The 21,935-nt window shown below is 44.3% G+C and overlaps 1 protein-coding gene across 3 annotated transcripts in view; it reads right to left on the bottom strand.

Moving 5' to 3' along the window:
• The window catches only part of oxr1a (oxidation resistance 1a), a 427,940-nt gene extending 414,735 nt beyond the window's left edge, over window positions 1–13,205 (bottom strand). For all 3 annotated transcript variants that reach the window (XM_061916496.1, XM_061916499.1, XM_061916500.1), the window contains exon 1: window positions 13,074–13,205. The gene's annotated coding sequence lies outside the window, so the exon portion shown is untranslated. The remainder of the gene's footprint in view (window positions 1–13,073) is intronic.
• Between the last annotated feature and the right edge of the window lie 8,730 nt (window positions 13,206–21,935).

The raw sequence follows: 21,935 nt of genomic DNA, 5'->3' as shown, positions 1-21,935 counted from the left end.
TAAATATGCTTCTATTTCCACTCAACATTGACAAAAAAAGACATAAAAATAGGCTTTGCAACAATCCCGCCAGCTTCAATGACAGTCAGCTGTTTTGGACACGATTGCTGTCAGACATCCAACTGATGGGGTAGCTTTGACAAGAGCGCTTTTTGCTGTGTGTCAGAAGAAAGGTGCAACAATATCTCATGGTTTTTTTTTTTTCTTTGTTTAACAACAGATCATGAAGTTAACCTACTTGTGTTGCTTCCAATTGTGTAGGAGTCTAGCGCGACCGTGCATGCACCCGATTGACAAAAAAAAAACATGACTTCCTTCCTTCTTGTTAATGTGAAAGACAATGTACATTTCATTGCACATGTATCTCTATATCGACCATTAAATGCGTTATAATTTCACGGGAGTTTTGCAGCGGCACACGCACGTCCGTGCGTTTATAGGCACTTAAACATGCATAAGGGTTTCCTTGGCTCGTTAATGCGTTTACATTTTAGAAAGAACACTCAAAATGTAATATATCACCATGTTGCTGATTAAACATAATGTCATTTTGGGTTTCAGCAGCACATGCATGCATGCAAGCTTTAAACACACAAAAACAAGATTCATAATGTTCCCAGCGCTCTGTGTAGGTGCAGGCTGGTTTTCAAAATAAAGTACATGTCATTATACGTCTAGTACAGGGGTAGGGAACCTATGGCTATAGAGCCAGATGTGGCTCTTTTGATGACTGCATCCGGCTCTCAAATACAGCTGAGCTGACATTGCTTAACATGATTAGTAATGAATAATTCCGCCAGTAATCGGTGTTAAAAATAACGTTTAACATATAAAACATTCTTATGCATTTTAATCCATCCATCCGTTTCAACCGCACCTGTTCAATAAGTCACATCAATGGTAAGAAGTCCATCCATCTATTCTCTACCGCTTGTCCCTCTTGGGGTCGCGGGGATTGCTGGAGCCTATCTCAGCTGCATTTGGGCAGAAGGCGGTGTACACCCTGGACAAGTCGGCACCTCATCACAGGGCCAACACAGATAGACAGACGACATTAACACTCACATTCACACACTAGGGCCAATTTAGTGTTGCCAAAGAAGTATTTTATTCATTATTGGTTGGCTTCAGAATAAAAATTATATAAAATATAAGACTTGTACTCTAAAAATGTAGGTCTTACTTAAAAAATGCATGCCCATCCATCCATCCATCCATTTTCTACCGCTTATTCCCTTTCGGGGTCGCGGGGGGCGCTGGCGCCTATCTCAGCTACAATCGGGCGGAAGGTGGGGTACACCCTGGACAAGTCGCCACCTCATCGCAGGGCCAACACAGATAGACAGACAACATTCACACTCACATTCACACACTAGGGCCAATTTAGTGTTGCCAATCAACCTATCCCCAGGTGCATGTCTTTGGAAGTGGGAGGAAGCCGGAGTACCCGGAAGGAACCCACGCATTCACGGGGAGAACATGCAAACTCCACACAGAAAGATCCAGAGCCTGGATTTGAACCCAGGACTGCAGGACCTTCGTATTGTGAGGCAGACGCACTAACCCCTCTTCCACCGTGAAGCCCCCAAAAAAATTTAGTTGTATTCAGTGTTAAAACATATGATATGGCTCTCAAGGTAATACACTTTAAAAAATTTGGTTTTCATGGCTCTCTCAGCCAAAAAGGTTCCCGACCCCTGGTCTAGTATATCAAAGTAAATATTATAATAACAGATGTAATGCCACCAAGTCAGCTGTTGCTGCTTTTTCCAGGCTTCTGATTGGACAAAATGTGCATGAGAGCAGGCGAATAAGTTTGTGTGTAGACATAGACAGTTTTGACAGCTGTTGCTGCTTTTTCCAGGCTTCTGATTGGACAAAACGTGCATGAGGTGTATGAGTTTGTGTGTAGACATAGACAGTTTTGAAACCACACTCGTGTGGATGGAGATGGTTTCACAACCCCAAATATGCGTTTTTGAAACGCTCCGTATGATACTTTCCAACCCTCCAGATTTTCCCGGGAGACTCCCGAATTTCAGTGCCCCTCCCGAAAATCTCCCGGGGTAACCATTCTCCCGATTTCCACCCGTTTTGGCCCAGTCACAACATCTACGGCTTTTGGAGCTCAATGCACAACGGCACATATATGTCTCCGTTATCCATAGGTTTATCTATAACCCATAAAGTAGGCAGGCATGGAGCTATTTCTCAGCGTGTGTTTATACCAGCCAGCACGTTATTACACTGACACGGATTCCCATCATGCATTGCTTCAAAATTACGGCAAGTAATAATGTCCAGAGACGAAGCAAAAGAACAAAGAAGAGACATGGTAACCACGAGTAAGAAGAAGTTCCAAAATGATTGGAAGACATAATTTCAGTTCACCCAGGACAGTTCCAAGGGGAATGCTGCCTGCAAAATGTATATATAAGAAATACTTGAAAATATATACACCCATGAATTGATTAACGTGGACCTCGACTTAAACAAGTTGAAAAACGTATTCAGGTGTTACCGTTTAGTGGTCAATTGTACGGAATATGTACTGTACTGTGCAATCTACTAATAAAAGTTTCAATCAATCAATCAAACCCCCGTCCCCGCCCCCCTTCTCCCGAATTTGGAGGTTTCAAAGTTGGCAACTATGCTCTGCATTCGTGTGGACATGGCCTAAACAGAAGCGTTTTTAAAAGCGCAAATACATTTCAAAGTGCCGTTCCGCTTACTGTGCAGCTAGGTCTTCATGCTAAGCACAACAAACAGTGTTGTAATGTCTGTGATTACAGTTGTGATCAAAATTATTCAACCCCTACGCAATTTTGGTGTTTTAGCAAGTTGGACATTTAGTCCGTATTTTGTTTATAGTCATATCAAATAAAGATGCATTAAATAGACAAATGCAACTTGAATTACAACATTATATTTTGTAACATACCAAACAGTGTCATTTCTCTTAATATCTCATTGACAAAATTATTCAACCACTTGAAGATCATAACTCTTAAGAACAGAATTTGAATAAGGTCTTTTCAATTAGGTTTTGAAAACAGCTGTAGATGTGATTAGAACCATAACGAGCAACAATTAAACTGATTGAAAAAGACTGTGACGCTCAGCTTCTTGTAGATGGTCGATGGTGTATTTGTTACATGCTGAAGTCCAGGGAGTGGTCAAAGAAGTCAGGAGGGGAGGTAATTTTTCTTCATAAGAATGGATATGGATATAAGTAAATAGCAAAGACAAAGACACAGTTGGGAGTATAATTCGCAAGTTTAAAGCCAAAGGGACAGTGGAAACACTACCTGGGCGTGGTAGAAAGAGGATGCTGAGTGCAACTGCTGTCCGGTATTTGAAGCGTACAGTGGTGAAAAAACCCCGGGTAACAGCTGAGGAACTACAACAGGACATTGCAGAGGGACGCAGGTTTCGTCCCAGACAATAAGGCGTGCACTACGAGATGAAGGCCTCCATGCCAGAACTTCCAGGCGCACCCCACTTCTGACTACCAGGCACAAGAAAATAGACTCCAGTATGCCAAAAATCATCTGGACAAACCCCAAAGGTTTTGGGAAACTGTTCTATGGAGTGATGAGACAAAAGTGGAACTCTTTGGGCCTATGAATCAACGTTATGTCTGGAGGAGAAAAAATGAAGTTTACAAAGAGAAGAACACCTTTCCTACTGTTAAGCATGGTGGGGGGTCAATCATGCTCTGGGGCTGTTTCTCTGCCTCAGGTACTGGGAATCTCCAGCGCGTTCAAGGCATTATGAATTCTATTTCCTACCAGGATATATTAGCTGCAAATGTCATGAAGTCAGTGACGAAGCTGAGGCTTGGGAGACGTTGGACCTGCCAACAGGACAACGATCATACCTCCAAATCAACATCAGAGTGGTTGCAGAAGAAGGGCTGGAAGACTCTGGAGTGGCCTTCACAGTCGCCAGACCTAAATCCTATAGAAAACCTGTGGTGGGACTTGAAAAAGGCAGTTGCAGCACGCAAGCCCAAGAATATGAATGAACTGGAGGCCTTTGCCCAAGAGGAATGGGCTAAAATACCTGTAGATGGTTGCAAGAAGCTTGTGTCCGGTTATGTATCACGTTTGAAGGATGTCATTACTGCCAAAGGGTGTTCTACTAAGTACTAAAGATGCATGTAACTAGGGGGTTAAATCATTTTGTCAATGAGATATTAAGAAAAATGTCCTTTTCTGGTATTTTGTAAAATACAGTGTTACAATTTAAATTGCATTTGTCTATTTGACACATCTTTATTTGATATGACTATAAACAAAATACGGAATAAATGTCCAACTTGCTAAAACACCAAAATTGTGTGGGAGTTGAATAATTTTGATCACAACTGTACCTTGCAGAGTTGTGCCTACATTGGGGCTGGAAGTCTTGCCAGTTGGTAGCTCACACATCACCCGCTTGAGTGTTTTCATTCCGTTACAGTAGCTGGGAGCTCAGATTAGTTGTGCCGCCGCTACTTTATCGCTGATTTCCAAATGTTAGGAAGGGCCATACTTTTATCCAACTGACCTTTCTTTTTTTTAAATCAGAACGTTTACCACGCTTTAGAATTAATATTCCAGGGAGCATTGCTTGTAAACTCTTTCGGTGCCGTCTGCCATGTTGCTCTGTTGCTGTCAGTCGCAAACAAGAACGTTACTCTCATATTACGACATCACACAAGTCTCGCAGGTAGCAGTGCTGCAATCAACCCATTCATGACTTTCCAACCAGACATCAACCGATCCATATTAGATATAAATCGATACATAGACTCTCCAAATGATGTATTCATATCTCGGAAGTTAAAATATGTTTTTGATTTGTACCGATTGGTCTTTACACCCCAAATGCTAGCATTAGCCCAGTGGTGTCAAACAGGGATGAGTTTGCCAACGTAGAAAAATGAGCCAAAATGTTTGAATGAAAGAAACTGCTGTTCTAAATGTGTCCACTAGATGTCCCCATAACATTTTTTTGTATCTTTGCAGATAAATAAATAAATAAATGGGTTGTACTTGTATAGCGCTTTTCTACTTCAAGGTACTCAAAGCGCTTTGACACTACTTCCACATTTACCCATTCACACACACACTGATGGAGGGAGCTGCCATGCAAGGCGCCAACCAGCACCCATCAGGAGCAAGGGTGAAGTGTCTTGCTCAGGACACAACGGACGTGACGAAGTTGGTATTAGGTGGGATTTGAACCAGGGACGAAATTTTTCTTTTAATAAAGTACATGATCTTAGTGCACCAGTCGAGAAAAATAAGCAAAACCACATAAATAACATCCTGTAATTAGATTTTTATAATATTATTTTATCTTGATAGATTGAAAATTAACACCAATGAGTTGACTGATGAACATCATCACATAATTTATTCAGAAAGTATAAATAACGACGAATAAAAGGTAGAATACTATCAACGGGACTCTCGCTACTATATTGGATCCACTTTGGACTTGATTCTCACGGTTACGTTAGATCCACTATGGATTAGACTTTTGCAATATCATGTTAGATCCCCTCGACATCCATTGCTTTCGGTCCCCTAGGGGGGGGTTACCCACATATGCGGTCCTCTCCAAGGTTTCTCATAGTCATCATTGTCGACGTCCCCCCTACAGAGGATGTCGTTGTGGTTTGTGTAGCCCTTTGAAGCACTTGTGATTTAGGGCTATATAAATCAACATTGATTGATTGATTGAACCGCAACATGTAAGTGTAAAAAACAACATTATTACTTGTACATTTTAAGAATGTGCTTGTTCTATTTTTAACAAACAAAACAATCTGAAGTTATCTTTATTTTTAAGTTATTGTGCTGTGATTTTACCAGAAAATTTTTCTCCATGTGGCCCCCTGATCTAAAATGAGTTTTACACCCCTGCATTGACCTTTACCTTGAGATCGACATGCCTTTGTTTTCCAACCATGAAAAGCAAGAAAGTGAGTATGAAGGACAGTTCTGAGAAGAAGTAGAAAATATATTTTTTAATTGAATTATATTATATAGCGCTTTTCTCTAGTGCTTTTACATAGTGAAACCCAATATCTAAGTTACATTGAAACCAATGTGGGCGGCACTGGGAGCAGGTGGGTAAAGTGTCTTGCTCAAGGACACAACAGTAGTGACTAAGATGACGGAAGCGGGGATCGAACTTGGAACCCTCAAGTTGCTGGCACGGCTTCTCCACCAACCGAGCTATACCGGCTTTGTTGAATTAAAAGAAGAAATCCTTAAAAACACGTTCCAGCGTTTAGTTGGCTAAGTTAGCGAAGCAGTTTGAGCGTATCCCTGCTACTCTGCCCTATACTGAATTAGAAGGAGTCTTTGCTACATGTAACAACATGGAGAAGCTGCTGATGGCGTGTTTGACGGAAAATCAGGTGCAAGGAGATACTGTCAAAGTCTAGTCTCCAAGTTAAATACTGTACATTAATATTACAGCACCTCCAAGTCCGAGTCCATGGTTCTCGCCCGGAAAAGGGTGGAGTGCCATCTCCGGGTTGGGGAGGAGACCCTGCCCCAAGTGGAGGAGTTCAAGTACCTAGGAGTCTTGTTCACGAGTGGGGGAAGAGTGGATCGTGAGATCGACAGGCGGATCGGTGCGGCGTCTTCAGTAATGCGGACGTTGTATCGATCCATTGTGGTGAAGAAGGAGCTGAGCCGGAAGGCAAAGCTCTCAATTTGTCGGTCGATCTACGTTACCATCCTCACCTATGGTCATGAGCTTTGGGTTATGACCGAAGGAACAAGATCATGGGTACAAGCGGCCGAAATGAGTTTCCTCCTCCGGGAGGCGGGACTCTCCCTTACAGATAGGGTGAGAAGCTCTGCCATCCGGGAGGAACTCAAAGTAAAGCCGCTGCTCCTCCACATCGAGAGGAGCCAGATGAGGTGGTTCGGGCATCTGGTCAGGATGCCACACGAACGCCTCCCTAGGGAGGTGTTTAGGGCACGTCCAACCGGTAGGGGGCCACGGGGAAGACCCAGGACACGTTGGGAAGACTACCCTATTTCTTTGAATTGCCACCGGGGCGCTAATTAATTTAGAACCTCTTCTCACTCCTGCGCTTACCAAAGGCATGCGGTAAAAGTAAGCATGCGCTAATTATTTCAAAACCTCTTCTCACTCCAGGACTTACCAAAGGTATGCAGTAAGAATTTGAGTGTGATGCAAGCTTGGACCTTAAATCCCACTGAATAGCTCTTAATCTTCTTTCCTTCATGCGATTTCAAATTGCCGGTATTGAAATCAGCCTCCTCCATTTTGAACATGATGACAGGAGAAGTGTCACTCGTGACGTCACAAGTTTGACCAGGCACTAATACTAAGCATGTGCTAATTATTTTGGGAAGAGAGTTTGACCCGGCAGTAATTCAAGGCAGGCGCATACTATATGCCCCGCGGCAATTCAAGGAAATACGGTATGTCTCCTGGCTGGCTTGGGAACGCCTCGGGATCCGCCGGGAAGAGCTGGACGAAGTGGCTGGGGAGAGGGAAGTCCAGGGCTTCCCTGCTTAGGCTGCTGCCCCTGCGACCCGACCTCGGATAAGCGGAAGATGATGGATGGATGGAATATTACATCACTTCATAAAGCTACTGCAGTTGTTTGCATTACATTGTATCGTTTTTAATAGAAGTTTATTTTTCTTTTTAATGTTACATCTTAAATAATTGCCATATCGGGGGACAGGCACCAATGAAATTTATTTTAATTATTTTTAGTGCGAGATGTAGGTTTTAGATACAAGTGTTTTAAGTTGAGAGCTCCATCACTAAACAATTAAGCTTGTTAGTTGGGGTACTCTTGTCCAGTAACAACATAAATGATAATTCATACAGTAATCGTGGGCTTCACGGTGGCAGAGGGGTCAGTGCGTCTGCCTCACAATACAAAGGTCCTGAGTAGTCATGGGTTCAATCCCGGGCTCGAGATATTTCTGTGTGGAGTTTGCATGTTCTTCCCGTGAATGCGTGGGTTCCCTCCGGGTACTCCGGCTTCCTCCCACTTCCAAAGACATGCACCTGGGGATAGGTTGATTGGCAACACTAAATTGGCCCCAGTGTGTGAATGTGAGTGTGAATGTTGTCTGTCTATCTGTGTTGGCCCTGCGATGAGGTGGCGACTTGTGCCTAGGGCAGGGGTCACCAACGCGGTGCCCCCAGGCACCAGGTCGCCCGTAAGGACCAGATGAGTCGCCCGCTGGCCTGTTCTAAAAATAACTCAAATAGCAGCATTTTCCAGTGAGCTGCCTCTATTTTTTTTTCCAATTGTATTTATTTGCTAGCAAGCTGGTCTTGCTTTGCTCGACATTTTTAATTCTAAGAGAGACAAAACTCAAATAAATAAATAAATGATAAATGGGTTGTACTTGTATAGCGCTTTTCTACCTTCAAGGTACTCAAAGCGCTTTGACACTACTTCCACATTTACCCATTCACACACACATTCACACACTGATGGAGGGAGCTGCCATGCTAGGCGCCAACCAGCACCCATCAGGAGCAAGGGTGAAGTGTCTTGCTCAGGACACAACGGACGTGACGAGGTTGGTACTAGGTGGGATTTGAACCAGGGAACCTCGGGTTGCGCACGGCCACTCTCCCACTGCGCCACGCCGTCCCTAGAATTTGAAATTTGAAAATCCAAGAAAATATTTTAAAGACTTGACTTGGTCTTCACTTGTTTGAATAAATTATTTAATTTTTTTTTACTTTGCTTCTTACAACTTTCAGAAAAACAATTTTAGACAAAAATTACAACCTTAAAAATGATTTTAGGATTTTTAAACACATGTACCTTTTTACCTTTTAAATTCCTTCCTTTTCTTTCCTGACAATTTAAATCAATGTTCAAGTATTTTTTTTTATTGTAAAGAATAATAAATACATTTTAATTTAATCCTTTATTTTAGCTTCTGTTTTTTCAACGAAGAATATTTGTGAAATATTTCTTCAAACTTATGATTAAAATTAAAAAAATATATTCTGGCAAAACTAGAAAATCTGTAGATCCATCCATCCATCCATTTTCTACCGCTTATTCCCTTTCCGGATCGCGGGGGGCGCTGGCGCCTATCTCAGCTACAATCGGGCGGAAGGCGGGTACACCCTGGACAAGTTGCCACCTTATTGCAGGGCCAACACAGATAGACAGACAACATTCACACTCACATTCACACACTAGGGCCAATTTAGTGTTGCCAATCAACCTATCCCCAGGTGCATGTCTTTGGAAGTGGGAGGAAGCCGGAGTACCCGGAGGGAACCCACGCAGTCACGGGGAGAACATGCAAACTCCACACAGAAAGATCCTGAGCCTGGATTTGAACCCAGGACTGCAGGACCTTCATATTGTGAGGCAGACGCACTAACCCCTCTGCCACCGTGTAGAATCGAATTTAAATCTTATTTCAAAGTGGATTTTAACCTATTTAAAACATGTCACCAAAATTCTAAAATGAATCTTAATCAGGAAAAATTACTAATGATGTTCCATAAATGCATTTTTTTTTTTTGTTTTTTTTAAAAGATTCGAATTAGCCAGTTTTTCTCTTCATTTTTTTCGGTTGAATTTGGAATTTTAAAGAGTCGAAATTGAAGATAAACTATGTTTCAAAATGTCATTTTCATTTTTTTCGTGGTTTCTCCTCTTTTAAACCATTCAATTAAGAGTTTTTTTCATCATTTATTCTCTACAAAAAAACTTCCGTAAAAAGGAAAAAAAATGTAAGACGGAATGACAGACAGAAACACCCATTTTTTTATATATTTACATTTATTTATTAAAGGTAAATAACATGTATTTATTAAAAGGTAAATTGAGCGGGCTTCACGGTGGAAGAGGGGTTAGTGCGTCTGCCTCACAAAACGAAGGTCCTGCAGTCCTGGGTTTAATCCCAGGCTTGGGATCTTTCTGTGTGGAGTTTGCATGTTCTCCCCGTGAATGCGTGGGTTCCCTCCGGGTACTCCGGCTTACTCCCACTTCCAAAGACATGCACCTGGGCATGGGTGTCAAACTCTGGCCCGCCGTGTAATTTCATTTGGCCCTTGAGGCAATAATAAATTAACATTAGAACTGGCCCGCCGGTATTATACAGTGGCGGTGCCGCTGGATCACCGCTTTCAAAGCTAATTGTCATACATGCGAACCCTCCTGATTTTTCCAGGTGAATCCCGAATTTCAGTGTGTGTCCCCGAAAATCTCCCGGGGAAACCATTCTCCCGAATTTCCACCCGGACAACAATATTGGGGGCGTGCCTTAAAGGTACTGCTTTTAGCATCCTCTACAACCTGTCGTCACGTCCACTTTTCCTCCATACAAACAGCGTGCCGGCCCAGTCACATAATATATGCGCCTTCTACACACACACACATGTGAATGAAAGGCATACTTGGTCAACAGCCATACAGGTCACACTGAGGGTGGCCGTATAAACAACTTTAACACTGTTACAAATATGCGCCACATTGAACTCACACCAAACTAGAATGACAAACATTTCGGGAGAACATATGCACCGTAACACAACAGAACAAATACCCACAACCCCTTGCAGCACTAACTCTTCCAAGACGCTACAATATAAACCCCCGCTACCAACAAAACTCGATTTTGCATGTCACTATAAAGTTATATAAGCCTTGCTTGTTCAATATTCAATGCAAAACTTGTTTGGGTCCCTATTAAAAGGTTGAGTTGTTCAACTTTGGCCCGCGGCTTTGTTCAGTTTAGAATTTGGGTCCACTCTGTATTTGAGTTTGACACCCCTGCACCTGGGGATAGGTTGACTGGCAACACTAAATTGGCCCTAGTGTGTGAATGTGAGTGTGAATGTTGTCTGTCTATCTGTGTTGGCCCTGCAATGAGGTGGCGACTTGTCCAGGGTGTACACCGCATTCCGCCCGATTGTAGCTGAGATAGGCGCCAGCACCCCTCGCGACCCCGGAAGGGAATAAGTGGTAGAAGATGGATGGATGGATGGATGGACCCCTGCACCTGGGGATAGGTAAATTGGCAACACTAAATTGGCCCTAGTGTGTGAATGTTGTCCGTCTATATGTGTTGGCCCTGCAATGAGGTGGCGACTTGTCCAGGGTGTACACCGCCTTCTGCCCGATTGTAGCTGCGATAGGCGCCAGCGCCCCCCGCAACCCCAAAAGGGAATAAGCGGTTGAAAATGGATGGATGGATGGGTAAATTGAGCAAATTGGTTATTTCTGGCAATTTATTTAAGTGTGTATCAAACTGGTAGCCCTTCGCATTAATCAGTACCCAAGAAGTAGCTCTTGGTTTCAAAAAGGTTGGTGACCCCTGGCCTAGGGTGTACCCCGCCTTCTGCCCAATTGTAGCTGCAATAGGCGCCAGCGACCCTCGCAACCCCGAAAGGGAATAAGCGGTAGGAAATGGATGGATGGATAGGTAAATTGAGCAAATTGGCTATTTTTGGCAATTTATTTAAGTGTGTATCAAACTGGTAGCCCTTCACATTAATCAGTACCCAAGAAGTAGCTCTTGGGTACTGATTGGGCGGTATAGCTCGGTTGGTAGAGCGCCCGTGCCAGCAACTTGAGGGTTGCAGGTTCGATTCCCGCTTCCGTCATCCTGGTCACTGCCGTTGTGTCCTTGGGCAAGATACTTTCCCCACCTGCTCCCAGTGCCACCCACACTGGTTTAAATGTAACTTAGATATTGGGTTTCACTATGTAAAGCGCTTTGAGTCACTAGAGAAAAGCGCTATATAAATATAATTCAATTCAAAAATTCACTCTTGGTTTCAAAAAGGTTGGTGACCCCTGCCTAGGGTGTACCCCGCCTTCTGCCCGATTGTAGCTGAGATAGGCGCCAGCGCCCCCCGCGACCCCGAAAGGGAATAAGCGGTAGGAACTGGATGGATGGATGGATGGCATTAGTCCATCCATTTTCTACCGCTTATTCCCTTTTGGGGGTCGCTGGTGCCTATCTCAGCTACAGTCGGGTGGAAGGCGGGGTACACCCTGGACAAGTCGCCACCTCATCGCAGGGCCAACACAGATAGACAGACAACATTCACACTCACATTCACACACTAGGGGCAATTTTTTTTCGTTTTGCCAATCAACCCATCCCCAGGTGCATGTCTTTGGAAGTGGGAGGAAGCCGGAGTACCCGGAGGGAACCCACGCAGTCACGGGGAGAACATGCAAACTCCACACAGAAAGATCCCGAGCCTGGATTTGAACCCAGGACTGCAGGACCTTCGTATTGTGAGGCAGACGCACTAACCCCTCTTCCACCGTGTAGAATCAAATTTAAATCTTATTTCAAAGTGGATTTTAACCTATTTAAAACATGTCACCAAAATTCTAAAATTAATCTTAATCAGGAAAAATTACTAATGATGTTCCATAAATGCATTTTTTTTTTTTTAAAGATTCGAATTAGCCAGTTTTTCTCTTCATTTTTTTCGGTTGAATTTGGAATTTTAAAGAGTCGAAATTGAAGATAAACTATGTTTCAAAATGTCATTTTCATTTTTTTCGTGGTTTCTCCTCTTTTAAACCATTCAATTAAGAGTTTTTTTCATCATTTATTCTCTACAAAAAAACTTCCGTAAAAAGGAAAAAAACAGTTTGAACCCAGGACTGCAGGACCTTCGTATTGTGAGGCATTAGTCGTACTATTAATTTGTCCAGAGACTTATTTGAATATTACTCAAAAGGTTTGAAAAAGAAGACATAGAACTATAAACTAAACACCACACTTAAAAACAACTCAACATCAATAATATTTTTTTTTTGTGTTCTACCAATGATTGTCACACCTGGCAATAAATGAAACAAATAAAGTTTCCTATTTGAATGTAAACCATCACAACACGCATCAAATCACTTGTAATGACGTCATCGCATCCTAAACCATTTAGGCTTTTTTTTTTTTTTTTTTTTTTTACTGCGCGACACTTTTGAAGATGAAATGTTGAGAAAGACAGAGGATTAAGCAGCTCTGGGACCGCCGTGGCAAACAACACACGAAGTCCGAGTGGACATCTGTACTTACTTCCTGTGCGACGTCAAGCCACGATGGAAGAAGCATCATTTACGTTCAAAGTGTTATCTTCATCAGGCGAGCACCATAGTGGGAATGAACACAACAAACACACGAACACATGCGGAGTCATTTGACCTTCTCCCCACAGAAGATACCATCTTGAGGCGGAGGATAGGGGGTGGAGTGGACCGTACCAACATGGCGTCCTGGCCAGGCAGGGGGGGGGGTGCTTGCCCTGCAAGACAACATGACCATGTCGTGTTGTTCCAGTTGACAAGCAATTATATGTTTATTCAATTCATTTTGATTTCAATTAAATATTTAAAGGCCTACTGAAACCCACCACGCAGTCTGATAGTTTATGTATCAATGATGAAATATTAACATTGCAACACATGCCAATGCGGCCATTTTAGTTTACTGAATCCATCCATCCATCCATTTTCTACCGCTTATTCCCTTTCGGGGTTGCGGGGGGCGCTGGCGCCTATCTCAGCTACAATCGGGCGGAAGGCAGGGTACACCCTGGACAAGTCGCCAACTCATCACAGGGCCAACACAGATAGACAGACAACATTCACACTCACATTCACACACTAGGGCCAATTTAGTGTTGCCAATCAACCTATCCTCAGGTGCATGTCTTTGGAAGTGGGAGGAAGCCGGAGAACCCGGAGGGAACCCACGCATTCACGGGGAGAACATGCAAACTCCACACAGAAAGATCCCGAGCCTGGATTTGAACCCAGGACTGCAGGAACTTCGTATTGTGAGGCAGACGCACTAACCCCTCTGCCACCGTGAAGCCAATTTACTGAATTGCAATTTTAAATTTCCCGCGAGTTTCTTGTTGAAAACGTCGCTGAATGATGATGCGTACGTATGACGTCACGGACTTTCAGGAAATATTAGCGCTGCACCAAACACGGCTAATAGTCGTTTTGATTGATTGATTGATTGATACTTTTATTAGTAGATTGCACAGTACAGTACATATTCCGTACAATTGACCACTAAATGGTAACACCCGAATAAGTTTTTCAACTTGTTTAAGTCGGGGTCCACGTTAATCAATTCATGGTACAAATATATACTATCAACATAATACAGTCATCACACAAGTTAATCATCATAGTATGTACATTGAATTATTTACATTATTTACATTCCGGGGGGTGGGATGAGGAGCTTTGGTTGATATCAGAACTTCAGTCATCAACAATTGCATCAACAGAGAAATGTGGACATTGAAACAGTGTAGGTCTTATTTAGTAGGATATGTACAGCCAGCAGAGAACATAGTGAGTTCACATAGCATAAGAACAAGTATATACATTAGAAGTACATTTGAGTTGTTTATAATCCGGGGAACTGCCCCAAGTGGAGGAGTTCAAGTACCTAGGAGTCTTGTTCACGAGTGGGGGAAGAGTGGATCGTGAGATCGACAGGCGGATCGGTGCGGCGTCTTCAGTAATGCGGACGTTGTATCGATCCATTGTGGTGAAGAAGGAGCTGAGCCGGAAGGCAAAGCTCTCAATTTACCGGTCAATCTACGTTCCCATCCTCACCTATGGTCATGAGCTTTGGGTCATGACCGAAAGGATAAGATCACGGGTACAAGCGGCCGAAATGAGTTTCCTCCGCCGTGTGGCGGGGCTCTCCCTTAGAGATAGGGTGAGAAGCTCTGCCATCCGGGAGGAACTCAAAGTAAAGCCGCTGCTCCTCCACATCGAGAGGAGCCAGATGAGGTGGTTCGGGCATCTGGTCAGGATGCCACCCGAAAGCCTCCCTAGGGAGGTGTTTAGGGCACGTCCAACCGGTAGGAGGCCACGGGGAAGACCCAGGACACGTTGGGAAGACTATGTCTCCCGGCTGGCCTGGGAACGCCTCGGGATCGCCCGGGAAGAGCTAGACGAAGTGGCTGGGGAGAGGGAAGTCTGGGTTTCCCTGCTTAGGCTGTTGCCCCCGCGACCCGACCTCGGATAAGCGGAAGATGATGGATGGATAATCCGGGGAGATGGGATGTGAATGGAGGAGGGTATTAGTAAAGTGTTGAAGTTGCCTGGAGGTGTTGTTTTAGAGCGGTTTTGAAGGAATGTAGAGATGCACTTACTTTTATACCTGTTGGGAGTGCATTCCACATTGATGTGGCATAGAAAGAGAATGAGTTAAGACCTTTGTTAGATCGGAATCTGGGTTTAACGTGGTTTGTGGAGCTCCCCCTGGTGTTGTGGTTATGGCGGTCATTTACGTTAAGGAAGTAATTTGACATGTACTTCGGTATCAAGGAGGTGTAGCGGATTTTATAGACTAGGCTCAGTGCAAGTTGTTTTACTCTGTCCTCCACCCTGAGCCAGCCCACTTTGGAGAAGTGGGTTGGAGTGAGGTGTGATCTGGGGTGGAGGTCTAAAAGTAACCGGATTAGCTTATTCTGGGATGTTTGGAGTCTAGATTTGAGGATTTTGGAGGTGCTGGGGTACCAGGAGGTGCAAGCGTAATCGAAGAAGGGTTGAATGAGAGTTCCCGCTAGAATCTTCAAAGTGCTTTTTTTGACCAGAGAGGAGATTCTGTAGAGGAATCTCGTTCTTTGGTTGACCTTTTTGATCACCTTGGTTGCCATTTTATCACAGGAAAGATTAGCCTCTAGAATGGAACCTAGGTAGGTGATCTCATCTTTCCTGGTGATAACAATGTCACCCACTTTTATAGTGAAGTCACTGACCTTCTTAAGTTTGATATGGGACCCAAATAGGATGGATTCCGTTTTACCTAAGTGTATGGATAGCTTGTTGTCAGCGAGCCAGGTGCAAATATTGAGGAGTTCAGCACTGTTCTCTGTTCATTGCGTAAGTACAAAGTATGTGTGTTAATCAATCAATCAATCAATGTTTACTTATATAGCCCTAAATCACTAGTGTCTCAAAGGGCTGCACAAACCACTACGACATCCTCGGTAGGCCCACATGAGGGCAAGGAAAAACTCACACCCAGTGGGACGTCGGTGACAATGATGACTATGAGAACCTTGGAGAGGAGAAAAGCAATGGATGTCGAGCGGGTCTAACATGATACTGTGAAAGTTCAATCTATAATGGATCCAACACAGTCGCGAGAGTCCAGTCCAAAGCGGATCCAACACAGCAGCGAGAGTCCCGTTCACAGCGGAGCCAGCAGGAAACCATCCCAAGCGGAGGCGGATCAGCAGCGCAGAGATGTCCCCAGCCGATACACAGGCAAGCAGTACATGGCCACCGGATCGGGATCAACTGGTCTAAAAAGGAGTCTATTTAAAGGCTAGAGTATACAAATGAGTTTTAAGGTCAGACTTAAATGCTTCTACTGAGGTAACATCTCGAACTGTTCCCGGGAGGGCATTCCAGAGTACTGGAGCCCGAAATGAAAAAGCTCTATAGCCCGCAGACTTTTTTGGGGCTTTGGGAATCACTAATAAGCCGGAGTCTTTTGAACGCAGATTTCTTGCCTAAGCAGGGAAACCCAGACTTCCCTCTCCCCAGCCACTTCGTCTAGCTCTTCCCGGGGGATCCCGAGGCGTTCCCAGGCCAGCCGGGAGACATAGTCTTCCCAACGTGTCCTGGGTCTTCCCCGTGGCCTCCTACCGGTTGGACGTGCCCTAAACACCTCCCTAGGGAGGCGTTCGGGTGGCACCCTGACCAAATGCCCGAACCACCTCATCTGGCTCCTCTCGATGTGAAGGAGCAGCGGCTTTACTTTGAGTTCCTCCCGGATGACAGAGCTTCTCACCCTATCTCTAAGGGAGAGCCCCGCCACACGGCGGAGGAAACTCATTTGGGCCGCTTGTACCCGTGATCTTATCCTTTCGGTCATGACCCAAAGCTCATGACCATAGGTGAGGATGGGAACGTAGATCGACCGGTAAATTGAGAGCTTTGCCTTCCGGCTCAGCTCCTTCTTCACCACAACGGATCGGTACAACGTCCGCATTACTGAAGACGCCGCACCGATCCGCCTGTCGATCTCACGATCCACTCTTCCCTCACTCGTGAACAAGACTCCTAGGTATTTGAACTCCTCCACTTGGGGCAGGGTCTCCTCCCCAACCCGGAGATGGCATTCCACCCTTTTCCGGGCGAGAACCATGGACTCTGACTTGGAGGTGCTGATTCTCATTCCGGTCGCTTCACACTCGGCTGCGAACCGATCCAGCGAGAGCTGAAGATCCCGGTCAGATGAAGCCATCAGGACCACATCATCTGCAAAAAGCAGAGACCTAATCCTGCGGTTACCAAACCGGAACCCCTCAACGCCTTGACTGCGCCTAGAAATTCTGTCCATAAAAGTTATGAACAGAATCGGTGACAAAGGACAGCCTTGGCGGAGTCCAACCCTCACTGGAAATGTGTTCGACTTACTGCCGGCAATGCGGACCAAGCTCTGACACTGATCGTACAGGGAGCGGACCGCCACAATAAGACAGTCCGATACCCCATACTCTCTGAGCACTCCCCACAGGACTTCCCAAGGGACACGGTCGAATGCCTTCTCCAAGTCCACAAAGCACATGTAAACTGGTTGGGCAAACTCCCATGCACCCTCAAGAACCCTGCCGAGAGTATAGAACTGGTCCACAGTTCCACGACCAGGACGAAAACCACACTGTTCCTCCTGAATCAGAGGTTCGACTATCCGACGTAGCCTCCTCTCCAGTACACCTGAATAAACCTTACCGGGAAGGCTGAGGAGTGTGATCCCACGATAGTTGGAACACACCCTCCGGTCCCCCTTCTTAAAGAGAGGAACCACTACCCCGGTCTGCCAATCCAGAGGTACCGACCCCGATGTCCACGCGATGCTGCAAAGTCTTGTCATCCAAGACAGCCCCACAGCATCCAGAGCCTTAAGGAACTCCGGGCGGGACTCGTCCACCCCTGGGGCCTTGCCACCGAGGAGCTTTTTAACTACCTCAGCGACCTCAGCCCCAGAAATAGGAGAGTCCACCACAGATTCCCCAGGCACTGCTTCCTCATGGGAAGACGTGTTGGTGGGATTGAGGAGGTCTTCGAAGTATTCCTTCCACCTATCCACAACATCCGCAGTTGAGGTCAGCAGAACACCATCCGCACCATACACGGTGTTGATAGTGCACTGCTTCCCCTTCCTGAGGCGGCGTATGGTGGTCCAGAATCGCTTCGAAGCCGTCCGGCCCTTGCTGAAAAAAAAGGTTGGGGACCCCTCCTTTAGAGTTCAATCAATCAATCAATCAATCAATGTTTATTTATATAGCCCCAAATCACAAATGTCTCAAAGGACTGCACAAATCATTACGACTACAACATCCTCGGAAGAACCCACAAAAGGGCAAGGAAAACTCACACCCAGTGGGCAGGGAGAATTCACATTCAGTGGGACGCCAGTGACAATGCTGACTATGAGAAACCTTGGAGAGGACCTCAGATGTGGGCAACGCCCCCCCTCTAGGGGACCGAAAGCAATGGATGTCGAGCGGGTCTAACATGATACTGTGAAAGTTCAATCCATAGTGGCTCCAAGACAGCAGTGAGAGTCCCGTCCACAGGAAACCATCTCAAGCGGATCAGCAGCGTAGAGATGTCCCCAACCGATACAGGCGAGCGGTCCATCCTGGGTCCCGACGAGCGGTCCATCCTGGGTCTCGACTCTGGACAGTCAGTACTTCATCCATGGTCATCGGACCGGACCCCCTCCACAAGGGAGGGGGGGACATAGGAGAAAGAAAAGAAGCGGCAGATCAACTGGTCTAAAAAGGAGGTCTATTTAAAGGCTAGAGTATACAGATGAGTTTTAAGATGAGACTTAAATGCTTCTACTGAGGTAGCATCTCGAACTGTTACCGGGAGGGCATTCCAGAGTACTGGAGCCCGAACGGAAAACGCTCTATAGCCCGCAGACTTTTTTTGAGCTCTAGGAATCACTAATAAGCCGGAGTCTTTTGAACGCAGATTTCTTGCCGGGACATACGGTACAATACAATCGGCATACACCAGAGTTCTTTAATCAAAGCTTTCCAACTGACCGGAATCTATTTATATTGCTGTTATTGTTCTAAGTTTGTTCTTTTCGTGATGATGTACGTCCAACCATGTATCTCAATAAGAGACGCTCGTGGAAAAATACAGAAAATACTTGTCTGGTCAAATTGAGAGTAGCAGGACGTCATGCCTGCTGAGTTGGAAACTGGATTTCTCAAGCATAAATGAAGACTTGTTAGTGTATTGATTGATGGTGCACTTCAGCAGTGACAGGGTGAAATCAATGAGCACCGCATGGCGCCTGAAGACTGAGTGTTGAAGTCTGCAATACCTCTTAAACACCCCTGAGCTCACTCATAAATATATGAAGAAGACGTTGTATTTCTTTAGAAAAAACATATTTTCTTTAAAGGAAAACCTGTTTGGGCTTTACAAGCAAATATTCTTATTTGCTAACCTTTTTTAATTTTATAAATAAAATAAAATAAGATACATTAAAAAATTAAAAATAAACATTTTCTTGGATAAAAAAGAAAGTAAAATAATATAAAACAATTACATAAAAAATAGTAATTAATGATGATGTTAGTGGACCGGCGGCATGTGTGTTTCAGGGACTGTGTCCCTTGCAGACTGTGCTATATATGTTGTGGGAACCAGAATTTTGGTAGCGGAAAGAAACAACCCTTTTTTTCGTGAGTGGGTGTGGATGAGTGTGAATGGGGGAGGGAGGGTTTTTTTGGGGGGGGGAGGGGGGTTAATGCACTAACTTAAAGTGTATCTTGTATATTTTTATGTTGATTTAATAAAAAAATAAAAAAAATAAAAATAAAAAAAAACCTAAGGTCCTCATACTTTTTCACCTGGGGGACCGCATTGATTTATATATATATATATATATATATATATATATATATATATATATATATATATAGAGAGAGAGAGAGAGAGAGAGAGAGAGAGAGAGAGAGAGAGAGAGAGAGAACAGGGGCGCTCACACTTTTTCTGCAGGCGAGCTACTTTTCAATTGACCAAGTCGAGGAGATCTACCTCATTCCTATTTATAATTTTTATTTATTTATTTATGAAAGAGACATTTTTGTTAACAAGTTAATGGTGTTTAATGATAATACAAGCATGTTTAACACACATAGATTCCTTTCTTTCATGAAGACAAGAATGTAAGTTGGTGTATTACCTGATTCTGATGACTTGCATTGATTGGAATTAGACAGTGGTGCTGATAACGTCCACATTTTCAAATGGAGGGAAAAAAAAGTCCTCCTTTCTGTCCAATACCACATGAAAGTGGTTGGATTTGGCATCTCATTTGTCCAACTTGCATACTCCTTTTTAAACACTTTGTTATGAGAGTAGCATATGTGTGTGGCCCTTTAATGTCTGGCAGCAGGTGAGTGACGTCAGTGACTGTGCGGGTGGGCAAGCAAGTGAGAAAGCGGTCGCTGAGGGCGGGGGAGAAATACATTGGAATCAAACTCCGTAGCTTGTGCACGCTAGCTTTCTGAGACTCTTATTTTGTTAGCACAGGCAGGATGAAACAGGTCTTTTATGGTGAAGACAGGAACTGTGCAGTCGGTCTTTAGAGTTTTGACAGTAGGTACGGAGTCTCTAGAAATAAAATGTGTTTCTCTGCGTCCGCCCTGTTAGTGATTTTTTTCTTAAATATGAGCTCGCAGCAGCCAGCGTCATCTCACAAGATCCTCGGGTGCCGAGAATGTCAAACAACTGACGAAAGTGAAGTCTTGGTATGATTGATGATTGCTCATTTTTATGTCTATTTTTTAATGCCTGGCTTGAGATCGACTGACACACCCTCCGAGATCGACCAGTCGATCGCGATCGACGTAATGGGCACCCCTGATATAGAGGAGTTATGCCCCCTGGTAGGGTCTCCCAAGGCAAACAGGTTCTAGGTGAGGGATCAGACAAAGAGCAGCTCGAAGAACTTTATGAAGAAGAAAAAGCATGGACCCAGATTTTCCTCGCCCGGACGCGCGTCACCGGGGCACCCCTCTGGAGCCAGGCCCGGAGGTGAGGCTCGATGGCGAACGCCTGGTGGCCGGGCCTGTTACCATGGAGCCCGGCCGGGCACAGCCCGAAGAGGCAAAGTGGGTCACCCCTCCAATGGGCTCACCACCCATAGCAGGGGCCATAGAGGTCGGGTGCAATGTGAGCTGGGTTTCCCTGCTTAGGATGTTGCCCCCGCGACCCGACCTCAGATAAGCGGAAGAAGATGGATGGATATATATATATATATACATATATATATATATATATATATATATATATATATATATATATATATATACAAACTCTATTTCCATATGAGTTGGAAAATTGTGTTAGATTTAAATATAAACGGAATACAATAATTTGCAAATCATTTTCAACCCATATTCAGTTGAATATGTTACAAAAACAACATATTTGATGTTAAAACTGGTAAAAAAAATAATTTTTTTTGCAAATAATCATTAACTTTATAATTTAATGGCAGCAACACGTGACAAAGAAGATAGGAAAGGTGGCAATAAATGCTGATTAAGTTGAGGAATGCTCATCAAACACTTATTTGGAACATCCCACAGGTGTGCAGGCTAATTGGGAACAGGTGGGTGCCATGATTGGGTATAAAAGCAGCTTCCATGAAATGTTAAGTCATTCACAAACAAGGATGGGGCGAGGGTCACCAGTTTGTAAGCAAATTGTCAAACAGTTTTAAAATCATCAAAAGGATCAGAGAATCTGGAGAAATCACCATTAATGCTGAATGGTCCAAACAGGTTTTGGAGCAACATATATTGTCATCCAAGCAACGTTATCATGGACGCCCCTGCTAATTTCAGCAAAACAATGCCAAGCC

This window comes from Nerophis ophidion, linkage group LG11 (genome assembly GCF_033978795.1).
Source record: "Nerophis ophidion isolate RoL-2023_Sa linkage group LG11, RoL_Noph_v1.0, whole genome shotgun sequence".
NCBI lineage: Eukaryota > Metazoa > Chordata > Actinopteri > Syngnathiformes > Syngnathidae > Nerophis > Nerophis ophidion.
Note: the sequence above shows the minus strand (reverse complement) of the source record. Positions and strands in the feature narration are given on the sequence as shown.